Source organism: Cucumis melo, chromosome 5 (genome assembly GCF_025177605.1).
Source record: "Cucumis melo cultivar AY chromosome 5, USDA_Cmelo_AY_1.0, whole genome shotgun sequence".
Taxonomy (NCBI): Eukaryota; Viridiplantae; Streptophyta; class Magnoliopsida; order Cucurbitales; family Cucurbitaceae; genus Cucumis; species Cucumis melo.
In genome coordinates, this window is record NC_066861.1 from 23,356,330 (window position 1) to 23,366,309 (window position 9,980).

The 9,980-nt window shown below is 36.3% G+C and overlaps 1 long non-coding RNA gene across 1 annotated transcript; it reads right to left on the minus strand.

The window, feature by feature from the left end:
* Positions 1–672: 672 nt before the first annotated feature.
* LOC127149519 (uncharacterized) lies at positions 673–1,345 on the minus strand. The gene is made up of 4 exons (XR_007821211.1): positions 1,249–1,345; positions 1,071–1,143; positions 938–987; positions 673–773 (listed from the first exon to the last, which is right to left on the minus strand). It is a non-coding gene; the product is annotated as an uncharacterized LOC127149519 (long non-coding RNA).
* Positions 1,346–9,980: the final 8,635 nt, after the last annotated feature.

The window sequence follows — 9,980 nt, forward strand, 5'->3', positions numbered from 1 at the left end:
CTCGTCGGTCTGCCCCTCGCTGTGCCCTTACCTGAAAAGTTAAAGAAGAGAAAAGGGTGAGTATAAACATACCCAGTAAGGGACCCACTACTGGGCCCGTTAGGGGACAACAGTTAACTTCCTATTCGGGGGTACCCTACATAACAGTCTAGTGGTTCCGTAGAACGCACATATCAGTCTAGTGCTCCCGAAGGATGCACATATCAGTCTAGTGCTCCCGAAGGATGCACACATCAGTCTAGTGCTCCCGAAGGATGCACACATCAGTCTAGTGCTCCCGAAGGATGCACACATCAGTCTAGTGCTCCCGAAGGATGCACACATCAGTCTAGTGCTCCCGAAGGATGCACATATCAGTCTAGTGCTCCCGAAGGAATCACATATCAGTCTAGTGCTCCCGAAGGATGCACACATCAGTCTAGTGCTCCCGAAGGATGCACATTTCAGTAAGGCATACTACCCCATAGATGAAGCTAACCGTTACCCCTCAGTCCACACTAACCGTCTACAACAGTGACACCCCAACGGCATTCATATTACAATTCCGCCATAGGCTTGTCAGTCAGATAGTAAAGGTTTAAATAATTACACCCTCAGTTGCTATACGCATCACCAGTTCGCACACCATTAGGGAAAACCCTAGACCCAATCAACTAACTAACCAAAACCGGACTCACTGTCCTTCCCCGTCCAAACTCCATGATCAACATCCAGACCAATGATTACTACATACTGAACCGTAACTTCAAGGTCCATCAACATAAAATCCCAATCTACAATTAGCAGTCACTGTACCTTTACATCAGACAAAATATAATAACAGTGCTTAGCAGTCAACACACATACAGTTATTCAGTACAGTCACTAACGTGTAATCCCCTGTGGATTACTACGTTTTCAGCCTCGATCCGAGGTCCAGTAGTAGGAAAACCCTTACTTGAATACTCGGTTATGCCCCTCGATCGAATCCACGCTCAACGGATCAACCTAAACGAAAACACAAAGGTTTTAGTTGATGACTCTAGTAGAAGTCGTTTTTAAAAGGTCCGAAACGACACCCGTTGACTTACCCAAGGAAAGGAAAGCTATCTCCAAACAAGCCTGCCGCGAGATCCGAGAACTTAAGCGTCAACTCCTTACTACCTTCAAGGGAGAAAAGTAGGGCCATATCTTATTCCAACATTCAAACTCGAATCGGATGTGGTAACATTAGGGAATTCATCAAAACAATCCTTACCGAAGACTCACCGTGACCCGAAGTGGAGGGAGGAAGGCTTAGGTGGCTCGGCTCGGCTCGGCTCACTCTCGGCTCGGCTCGGCTTGGCCTCGGCTCACGGCTCGGCTCACTCTCGGCTCGGCTCGGCTTGGCCTCGGCTCACAACTCGGCTCAACTCGACTCGGCTCGGCTTGGCCTCGGCTCGGCTCGGCTCAACTCGGCTCGGCTCGGTCTTCGGCTTGTCTCGGCTCGCGGCTCGGCTCGTGGCTTGACTCGGCTTGGTCTTCGGCTTGCCTCGGCTCGCAGCTCGACTCGCGGCTCGCGGCTTGGCTCGGATCGCTACTCGGCTCGGCTGGATTTGCTTGCGGCTCGCGGCTCGGCTGGAAATGGTCTCGGGTCAGGTCAGCTTGGAAATGGGTTCTCGGGTCGGCTTCACTTCACGGCTCGTGTATTCCTTCCCCCTTCCGGCGACGACGGCGCTCCCCTCTGTGTTCTGTCGGCGTCGGAAACACGAGATGAGAACGGAGAGGATGCCGGCGGTGGCAGAAATGAAGAGAGAGAGAGAGAGAAACGTCGGCTGTAGGTGGACGGCAGGCGGCGCGACTTGCGGATGGTGGCTGCAGCGAACGTCCGGCGAAGCTAAGAACGCCGACGGAGATGGAGATAGGGACAGAGGACGGAGACGGAGAGGATGGAAGAGAGGTGGTGGCGGACACGGTCGGAAGGAGAAGAGAATGAAGAGGAAGAGACAAGGCGGCGCGCGGGGAATTAAAAAACGAAGGAAAAAAATGGATGGGGGGGGTCTGTGTCACGCGGTTTAGGGTTAGGTTTAAAAATAATTTTTTATATATATATATAACTCTTAATACTTATATAATATTAATAATAATAATATAAAGTAAAATAATAATATATAATAATATTAATATTAAATAAAAATAAATTAATATTATGTAATAATAATGTTATTGTTTTAAAATAATAATATTACTATAATATTAAATAATAATAATAATTATAATATTAATATTATAATAAATAAAATAAATATTAATAATAATAATATAATTAATATTATATTATTATTATATCAACTTACACCAACATTTTAGATTTCCGAATAATTTACATAAAACGAGAAAATTTTTACCTCGAATTTTTGGGGCGTTACAGGGTCGCTTTTAATGAATAATTTGAACGAACTGGGGCTGGAAAATCCAAGCATAATTAATACTTTATTTCATATTGTTGAACTAGCTATAGAAACAGGATAATATTCCATTGATGGTTTGGATACAGTAAATTTTGGATTGTGGGATTTGAGAGAAGTTGGGATTAAACCACAATCACTTGTTCTTTTTTCAGGTAAAGGATGTGATCATATTTAATCATCTAGCTTTCCTTAGTGTTTGGTTTTTGAAAATTAAGTCTCTTTCCTCTTCATTTCTTACCATGAATTTTATCCAAGAATTGAATTCTTAGCCAAGTTCTAAACATATAAGCAAAGTTTTAAAAATTACCTTTCTATTTTAATTTTCAAAACTTGTCCTAATTTTTCAAAAACATCAATAAAAAGAATATATCTAAGCCAATTCCTAGGTGAAAGGAGGTTTTTTAGACAAACTAAATTTATAAAAACCCAATCAGACTTACCAAAGAGGACCTTGGAAACCAAGATGATTAAATATGATCATATTCTTTACCTGAAAAAAGAACAAGTGATTGTGGTATAATCCCAACAACTTTTCTCAAAATCACACAATCCAAATTTTGCTGGATCCAAACAATCAATGAATGTTCTTCTTATTTCTAGTTCAACAATACGAAATAAAGCATTAAGCTGATTTTTCAGACCCAGTCTGTCCAACTATTCCAACCTTTTCGTTAGAAAAAGCACTAAAAGAGATCCCATAGAAGACAGGTGGGAGATTAGGTCTATAGTGTAACACAACACTATCAAATTTTGTAACTCCAATCAAAGGCCAACCTGAGGGCGGCCGATTACTCTCGATAATTGATGGTGCTTCTGAAGCTAAATCTATATATCTCTCAACGTGCTAGACCGGGTTTAAGCTATTCACAAACCATACTTCCAATTGTGCGTACATCTGTCAACAAAGAAGTAATAGTTAAAACATTTGTAATTAGAAATCCCATGGTGGATGCAAAAGTTGCAAAAGTTGTTGTAATTAAGCCAAATTATTAGATCTCCTAATTACAGCCAAATCATTAGAGCTCCCACAGCTTGTAAGCGAATGGCTAGTTTGCAGTTATCTTCGCAAGGCTAAATTGAGGTCTTTGATATTTATTTGAAATAATTTTTTAAAAAAATGAGATTATAAAATAAATCATTTTAGAGAAAACACATGCAACCAAATTTTAGAATAAATGTTTATTTGATGTTTAATGAGGGATCCCTTCCAAATATCTATTTTTTCATCTATTTTTTCTATTCCTTTTTACTATGTATTTTTCACTCTGTCGTTCTTTTTGTTTTTTTCTATTTTTAAATACTTTGAATATCTTTTTCATTGTATATGAACACACATTTAAACATAGAGATTAACAAATGTTCCTCTCTCAACCAAATCTACTTCGCCTTAACATTTGTGAAAGAAATCATGAGGACGTCAAAGAAGAACATGATCGTTCAATTTGTGAAATAAATATGAATGAAGAACATGATCGAATTGTATATCTTTTTGTCTAGTTGACATTATATTGTCTTGAAAAAATTATTTATCTTATTTATATTTTGTTGATGGAAATCAAAAATTTTTTTATGGTTATGTATTTACATTTCAAGATATTTGTGCTTCTAAAATTGAACTTTTTAAAAGAAATTAATACAAAAAATGAAATTAATGTTTAGTTTCAAGTAACTAAAAAATTAATAATTACGATTAATTTTAAAATATATTTATGAAAAAAAAGATTCAATATGTTACATAAGAAGAAAGATTACATAAATATGGTTTATTTATGAAAAAATTAAAAGTATTTATATTACTACGTATTTATGAAAAACTATTTATCTTATTTATATTTTGTTGATGGAAATCAAAATTTTTTTTATGGTTATGTATTTACATTTCAAGATATTTGTGCTTCTAAAATTGAATTTTTTAAAAGAAATTAATACAAAAAAGGAAATTAATGTTTAGTTTCAAGTAACTAAAAAATTAATAATTACGATTAATTTTAAAATATATTTATGAAAAAAGATCCAATATGCTACATAACAGGAAATATTTATGAAAAAAAAGATAAATAGACTACATAAGAGGAAAGATTGCCCACAACCATAAAATGCTCAAAGTTCTAATTAGGATGAAAGTACTATATGTGAAATTTGCTCCAAAAACACATGAAAATATTGTTGAATGGTCCTATCAATCTCCACGGTATCCTTCGAAAATCAATTGACGATCCTCCCAAGAGGATTGGTGTTGGAGAATAGCATTGGAGCTTTTATAATAGACAAAAGCATTTGGTCGTGCAACATTCTTGCTGCATGTAGACTCGACGTGACGATCCATATAGAATATACATCTCAACAATACTTGATATCAAAAGTTGCTTAAGCGAACATATGACATAAATTAGAAAGTGAAAAGGTCTATAGTATTGAGTCAGCTTTTGAGTTGGAAATGAAGGAAACAAATAATTGTGCCAACGAGTAATACTTTTAAGGCTAATAATATTAAATCTCTCATATAAAAGTATTAATTGAAGCTAAAAAAAAAAATTAGAATAGTATTAGAAGGAAATGAAAATTAGGTTTACCTCATACGGAGGAAATCTAGGTTGTTGGGGTTGAAATTTTGGCTATCAATTTAAACAAAGGCTCAAAGGCAAAGTAAGTAGCCAACAAAGATAAGAAATAGTTTGAAAATGTTAGACTTAAAGCAAAGCCTTTGTGATTTAAATTTGTAGAAGATGAACCAAATTCTATAGAAACATAGAGCTAGAAGAAGCATGTGAGAAATAGAAAGCACAAGTGAGTCAATGGCACATGGCATGTAAGCACTAATCGCTGACTTGCTCCAAACGATACTTATAACTGGTGGTCGACAATACCAAAAATATAGTTCTATGGCCAAAAGTTTCGAGTTAAATTTTTTTAAAATTGTTTAAAACTTGCAATGAACAAAACAATCAAGATCGTTATATTGAATATAATGACGAGAGAATATTCCTTAAAAATATAACAAGATGTCAAAATCAAAAGAGAGAGAAAAAAAAAGGATAAAGGATAATACAAGATTTTAGTGAAAGAGAATGGAATAATGAACAAAAACCTTGGATTCAGAACACCATGAGGAAGAAAATAAGAAGATGAGCATAGAAACCAAGTTAATAATTTATAATGAAAAATCCACTTATTCAAATGAAAAGATCTTGAAATTTAATTTAGGAATGCAATTACAAAAATCAATTATCACTAAATTTGCCTATAATATTTTTTCCTTAATTCTAATATTCTTAGGATATTGATTTTACTGTTGCAACCTTCTCCCAAATTGTTCTCTATTAATATGGCCATCCCAAATCCGGTTTGCTGTTGCATCGATTTATTAAACTAAAAAAAAAAACATAATTAACCCCAAATAGATACCCAAAGCCTCGGAAGGAAGGCAGTAGAGGTAATTGCAATGAAAAATGATCCATAACATCTTCTTTAAGCCACCTCTTAAATCAAAACAAAAACAAAGATAAAATTGAAAGAGAGAACAAATGAGAGCTTAAAAAAAGTGTGATTGTGACTTCGGAATTTTGAAATTTATTTCGAATCCTCCCTTTGAACAAAAAGAAAAATCATAGCAAAAAAATTTATTTGCTATTATCTTCATTATTTTACACCATTTTTTTTTAATAATTGTGTTGCCAATGTTAAATATATCATTAAAGTATTAAAAGACGAATTATAATATATCTAAAATTGTAAAGAGTTAAGTTTTTTTTTTTTTTATCACTACTAGAAAAAAGATCATTCTTGACAGTTGCAATTTAATTTCTCGACGGTTTTTTAAAAAAACCTCAAGAAATGGATGATTTAAAAGAAAAACCGTAAAAAAGTTTTATGAAAAGGCGGAGGGTAGTCAATTTTCAGTTTTCTTGATGGTTTTGAAACCATTTTTTTTGACATTTTAAAACCGTCAAGTATTATCTATTAAATTCTTGACTTTTTAAAACGTCAAGAATTTTTATAAATTCGACATTCTTGATGTTTTTTAAACTTTAAATGATATGTACTTATCGTTGACGTTTTAAAATCGTCAAGTGATATCAATTAAATTCTTGACGTTTTAAAACGTCCAGAATTTTTATGAAAAGACGGAGATGAGTAATTTTTCAAATTTCTTGACAGTTTTTAAACGTCAAGTAAGATACTTTTTCTTGACGTTTTAAAAACATCAAGAATTACTAAATAATTAAAAAAAATAAAAACTTAATTTTTTTTAAAACAAACCTAGTTTTCCGGCTTATGTTAGGAAATATAGTTATTTTTTAAATTATTGACAAAAATAGGGTGAGTTGAAAAGAAATTGCAAAAGTAGAGTGGTAGGGCAAACTTGTAATGTCCCAACAATTTGGAATTTAATTTTGTCATCTTAAGCATAGTTATTGAAACCTTGGACGTTGTTATTAATGAAATTTTTGGTGGAGTAATTATTTAAGTCCGAGGATAAAATAATTTCTCTAATTGGATAATTAAATTTGGTAAGGTTGTTTGTTGAAGATAAAATAATTGAGTTAAGTTAATGTGATATTTTATTTGGAAAAGAATATATATATATTTACGAAAGGGAGTGTTGTGATTGGATGATTTTGAAAATTTAAGATATTGGAAGTTTTAGTTGAAGAGAGAGAAGATTTGTTGGTTTTGAATTAATTGAAGGGAAAAGAAAAAGGGAATTTATTATTGGGTTCTTTTTATAAATGAGCCTTGGGACTCGTGCACCAAAAAGTAAAACCTATCTTCTTTTTTCAAAATAAAAAAAGAGAGAGCAACCTAAATATTTTGGAAACCCTAGCCGCCGCCGCCTCCCTTACGAAGTGCCGCAATTGCTGTCGTGACCGCACCGTGCGCCACCGCACGTCGAGCGTCGCTTTCGTCTCCAGCCGTCCGCAGGCGTCGAGTCGTCTCGCCAAGGGTAGCTATCGACCTGCAGCCACGTACGCCGTTGAGCGCCAGCCGCGAAGTTAGCCGGATCGCCCCCCGCGCCAACCGTCGAAGTCGGCGAAGCCAACCCCTTACCGCCAAGCCGCTTGCTCAGCCACGTCGAGCGCTACCTGTCGAAGTCGGCGAAGCCAACCCAGTCGATCCGCACCGACCCGCAACCTAGTCGAATCCGCACCGACCCGTGAACCCCGTTGATCCGCCCGAGTCCGAAAACCCGCGCTGTGCCTCGTCACACGTAAACCCGACCCGGTCGCGTCTCCGCCCCGCGATCTGAGTGACCCGCGTCTGCACCGCCAGCCAAGCCGCACGCGCGTAGCGCCTGCGCCCAAGTCGAGCCACGCCTGCGCCTAAGCCGAGCCGCGCCGCGTCTCCTTCCTTCCAGCCGAGCTGCCAAGCCTTTTTGGAGCGACCTTGCTTTTTGGTCCTTTCCCCCACCTATTGTTGGTAAGTTTTTGGTAAGTCAAATGGGTTTTTAGCATACCCAGCCAAGACTTGAATTTTTAACCTAGATAATTTAATTTGGATTAAATTAAATTATTTCTCTTAAGGAACATCTTGAACCAATTGACTTTGGAGCGTCGGATTTCTTCAGTAAGGGCTCAAGCGTTGCAACCTCGACCTAGGGTAAGTCATCTCAACTACATTTTTGGATCATGGGTCGTTTGGTGAATTAATCATGAAAATTGGCGTTATTAAACATTTAGAACCTCGCTGGTTGGAAAGCACATTTTTCTTGATGTTAGGACTCGTCGAGCAAATCTCCAGGTAAGAGATTTCTACTACTAGCTCTACGACTAGAATCATGAGACCGCATGCATTCCTAGTTATGCACTTGAGGACTAGACTGCATAACGATATGTTAATTAATGAGGGCATGATGTGACTAATGATGTGATTTGATGTGATGACATGGTATAATGTAATGACGTGGCCGGTTATGGCTTTATGTTTGGATATAGTGAGGAGATGTGATATGATGATTAGACTGATATGATTACGTGATGATGCTATGTGTATGTATGCTATGGTTAGAGTACCTGTTAGCTTAGCCTATTAGAGTCGTACCTACATGGGTGTCCTTCGGGATCACCACCTATTTAGGACTGCATAGTCCGACGGGACCACCAGTCTGGCATGGATATAGATATGATACGAGTGATTCGACAGGATCCTTGCAGCCTGATTGTCTTAGTGTTTCCTCCGGGTTCACTACAGACCAGTATGTCCTAGGTGCTCCCTCGGGACACCGAAGACCAAATTCCGTTTTTACGGGAGCGCATGTTGCACGTGTTCGAGAACGTGCCAGTTTTGGGTACCATTTTTAGGACTCTAATATAAAGTTAACAGACACCTAGTGGGACTAGTAGTGGGTCCCTTACTAAGTATTTTGTACTCACTCTTTCCATGTCGTATTTGTACTCACTCTTTCCATGTCGTATTTTTCAGGTAGAAGCAGGGGTAAGGGCAAGGGCAAGCTGGCGGGCGACCAGAAGTGACAGTGGCGAGCCATAGGGATTTCTGCTTCCGTTTTACACCCCGTTTAAACTTTTAGTACTTGAGTTTTCATTATTCTTTATTTACTATTTCGTTTCTTTAAAAGTAGCTAGAGCCCGAGTAGGATTTTAATGTTTGTTTACATTTCGCACATTACCCTGATTTGGTTTTTAAATAAATAAAATTTTGAGGTTTTATTCATTTTAGCCAAACTTTATAACTTTAATTATGTTATTTACATTTAGTAATGGCTTCGGCTCAGTATAAGAAGTTGGGTCGTTACAAAACTATTGTAAAAAATAGGGTGATTTTGGAAATTTCGAAGGACGTACACGACTTCCACGTCAGGTTGGACTTGTTGACCGTCCAACGTGGACGGATTGTAAAGAAGTCGTGTACCGGGTAAAGAAGATTATATTGATCATTTGTGATTACAATTACTTCCTTCTAAGGCTTTGGGTGTCTATTGGGGGGTTAAATTAATTTTTTTAGTCTAATAAACCGTAGCAACAGCAAACTTTGCAACCCAACTTTGGGATTTGGGATGACCATATTATAAGGAAATAATTTGGGAGGACGGTTGTTGCAACGTCAAAATCAATCTCCTAAGAATATTATAGAAAAATTTAATGATAATTGATTTATATTTTATTAAGAAGGATTGCATTCCAAAATTAAATTCCACTTATTGTTCGTTTATACATTTTGATTTGTTTACTGTATATGAAAGAAAGAATAAGAGAAAATCTTATTAATTATCCAATTTATTCAATATATTTTTAGTAAAGTGAATTTACTAGCTCTATTTCTCATTCTTTTGATATTCAACTAATATGCTTACTTAACTTTTTCTCATCTTTAAATTTATTTATAACTTCTGAGTTTTGAATTTATTTTTCATATATAGTTCTTATAATGGTTTTACAATGTTACTTTTTTTTGTTTTGTTTTTAATTTAAATTTTAAGTTTTGTTTTTATTTAAATTTTAGAGTTCTTAGAGTCCCCTCAACTCATTTCAAGCTAGATAAATATAAATATGTTAATGACACTAATCTACCGACCTCTTGATACGTATATTGATT